This window comes from Saccopteryx bilineata, chromosome 1 (genome assembly GCF_036850765.1).
Source record: "Saccopteryx bilineata isolate mSacBil1 chromosome 1, mSacBil1_pri_phased_curated, whole genome shotgun sequence".
NCBI lineage: Eukaryota > Metazoa > Chordata > Mammalia > Chiroptera > Emballonuridae > Saccopteryx > Saccopteryx bilineata.
In genome coordinates this window covers 235,147,513-235,151,022 of record NC_089490.1, presented here as the reverse complement: position 1 = coordinate 235,151,022, position 3,510 = coordinate 235,147,513, and the positions used below count along the sequence as shown (strand labels likewise).

At 42.4% G+C, this 3,510-nt stretch overlaps 1 non-coding gene across 1 annotated transcript; it reads left to right on the top strand.

Moving 5' to 3' along the window:
* The first annotated feature begins 3,134 nt into the window (after positions 1-3,134).
* TRNAF-GAA (transfer RNA phenylalanine (anticodon GAA)) lies at positions 3,135-3,210 on the top strand. The gene has a single exon. It is a non-coding gene; the product is annotated as a tRNA-Phe (tRNA).
* Positions 3,211-3,510: the final 300 nt, after the last annotated feature.

Genomic DNA, 3,510 nt, shown 5'->3' with positions numbered 1-3,510 from the left:
AAAATTTCAACAAGTTCTTCAACCAGTAACAGAAAAATCTATCCTTGGAGCATCTGGAAGTCCCACACACTGAACATGAAGGTATGATCGAGCAAAAAATTGACAAAATATGTAATCAACCCAGTAGGAAATAGAGAACGGAACACTCCACCTTCCTCACTAACCTGAGAAAGGGCTGCTTTCACTTGGAACTGAGAGAAAGTGGGGGCTAGGAGCACGGAGGGAACCAGGCTGCAGCACAGATGTCCAAGTCGAAGAAAGAGTGTGCCCACGGTGACTGAACCCATGCAAGCAAACGCCAGTGCTGGACCCCAGCAAAGGCAGGCGGGCGAGCAGCAGCCACCATTATCCCGATATCCTGGTCAGCGAGCGTGGACAGTGTGCAAGAGGGTCCTCCTAGCACCACAGGAGTGGGTGCCCATGTTCCTGGACAGAGAGGCAGGGTTAGAGGCCTCTGTGTGAGCTGTGACCAGAGTCTCAGTGTGGTCCCTGCTCCCCCAGCAACAGCGCACCGGGAGTACGCGAAAGTGAACTTCCCTACCCTGGGACCTCTCCTGGCGGGTGGGGCGCCTCACTCAGCCATTCTGGCTAACATCCCTGGAAAGAAAAAATACAGAAGCACTAGGGAGAGGGGCACGCAAGCAGCTTGCAGTCTGTCTCTGGAGCAGATCTGCGGATTTAATCACTGAAATTAGCTTAACCCTCAGTCTGCTCACCTCCCCACTGACTTACGCGGCTTTAATTGACAAGGTCTCTCTCAGATCAGTGATCTAAGACAAGAGACATGATATTTTTTAGTGCCTCTTGCTCTGCATGTAGGGGCAGGGGCAACTTCCTGTCAGCCGATACAGGGTGAAAAACACATTCCTACGGAACAAACCTCAGAGAACACTGCAGAAGTTAGGATAGGCTGTAGGATTTTAACAAGAAAGAAGCCTGCAGGAAAGAATCCCATGGAACGCTAAGGCAAATTTAACTAGATATACCTGGGGAACTGAACAGAAGTCAAAACGCCCCCCTACCTGCTTAAGCTGGTGGCTCTGATTGGCAGAGCTTTCATACTCATGGCTTTATATTAAAAGAGGGACTTGACAGCTTTTAAGACCTCCTGTTCTGCAGGCAGCAACTAGGGTATCTTCTTTCCAGCCAATACAGGAGAGGGAGAGACAGAGAAAGAGAGGAGATACAGAGAGAGAGAAGGGGGGAGGAGCTGGAAGCATCAACTCCCATATGTGCCTTGACCAGGCAAGCCCAGGGTTTCGAACCGGCGACCTCAGCATTTCCAGGTTGACGCCTTATCCACTGCACCACCACAAGTTAGGCCAACAACATACTTTTAAAAAATGAGTGGGTCAAAGAAGAAATAAGCACAGAGATAAAAAGATATACACAGACAAATGAAAATGACAATATGATATATCAGAATCTCTGGGATGCAGCAAAAGAAGTAATAAGAGGGAAGTTCATATCACTTCAGGCATATATGAACAAACAAGAGAGAGCCCAAGTAAACCACTTAACTTCACACCTTAAGGCACTAGAAAAAAAAGAACAAAGACAACCCAAAACTAGCCGAAGAAAGGAAACAACAAAAATCAGAGCAGAAATAAATAAAATAGAGAACAGAAAAACTATAGAAAAATTAATAAAACAAGGAGCTGGTTCTTTGAAAAGATCAACAAAATTGACAAACCCTTGGCAACACACACAAGGAGAAAAGAGAAAGGACTCATATAAACAAAAACCAAAATGAAAGAGGAGAAGTAACCACAGACATAATAGATATACAAAGAATTATTGTAGAATACTATGAAAAAGTATATGCCACCAAATTAAACAATCTAGAGGAAATGGATAAATTCCTAGAACAATACAACTTTCCTAGACTGAGTCACAAAGAAGCAGAAAGCCTAAACAGACCAATTAGCAGGGAGGAAATAGAAAAAAACTATTAAAAACCTCCCCAAAAATAAAAGTCCAGGCCCAGATGGTTATACTAGTGAATTCTATCAAACATTCAAAGAAGACTTGGTTCCTATTCTACTCAGTCTTCCAAAAAAGTTGAAGCAGCAGCAGCAATACTTCCACATACATTTTATGAGGCCAACATAACCCTCATACCAAAACCTGGCAAGGACGCACAAAAAAAGAAAACTACAGACCAATATCTCTAATGAATACAGATGCTAAAATACTAAAAAAAAAATACTAGCAAATCGAATACAACAACATATTAAAAAAATAATAAATCATGATCAAGTGGGATTCATCCCAGAATCTCAAGGATGATTTAACATATGCAAAACAGTTAATGTAATATACCATATCAACAAAACAAAAAACAAAAACCACATGATCTTATCAATAGATGCAGAAAAGGCATTCGATAAAATACAACACAACTTTATATTTAAAACACTCAACAAAACGGGTATAGAAGGAAAATATCTCAACATGATAAAGGCCATATATGATAAACCATCAGCTAACATCATATTAAATGGCATAAAACTGAGGACTTTCCCCCTTAAATCAGAAACAGGACAGGGTTGTCCACTCTCTGCACTCTTGTTTAACGTGGTACAAGAAGTTCTAACCCGAGCAATCAGACAAGATAAAGAAATAAAAGGCATCCATATCAGGAAAGAAGAGGTAAAGGTTTCACTTTTTGCAGATGATATGATCCTATACATCAAAAGCCCCAAAGACTCCACAAAAAGATTACTAGAAACAATAAACCAATACAGTAAGGTCACAGGATACAATATTAATATACAAAAGTCAATAGCCTCTCTATATGCCAACAACAAAACATTAGAAAACAAACTCAAAAAAATAATCCCCTTCACTATTGCAACAAAATAAATAAAATACCTAGGAATAAACAAAGAATGTAAAGGACCCATATAACAAAAACTACAAAGCATTGTTAAGGGAAATCAAAAATGATACAATGAAATGGAAAAGTATTCCTTGTTCTTGGATAGGAAGAATAAATATAATCAAAATGATCATATTACCAAAAGCAATATACAAATTTAATGCAATTTCCATCAAAATTCCAATGACATTTCTTAAAGAAATAAAACAAAAAATCATCAGATTTATATGGAACTATAAAAAACCCCAAATAGGCCCTGGCCGGTTGGCTCAGTGGTAGAGCGTCGGCCTGAAGTGCAGAAGTCCCAGGTTCAATTCCCGGCCAGGGCACACAGGAGAAGCGCCCATCTGCTTCTCCACCCCTCCTCCTCTCCTTCCTCTCTGTCTCTCTCTTCCCCTCCTGCAGCCGAGGCTCCACTGGAGCAAAGATGACCCGGGCGCTGGGGATGACTCCTCGGCCTCTGCCCCAGGCGCTAGAGTGGCTCTGGTCACAACAGAGCGATGCCCCGGAACATCGCCCCCTGGTGGGCAGAGCGTCGCCCCCTGGTGGGCGTGCCGGGTGGATCCCGGTCGGGCGCATGCAGGAGTCTGTCTGACTGTCTCTCCCCATTTCCGGCTTCAGAAAAATAC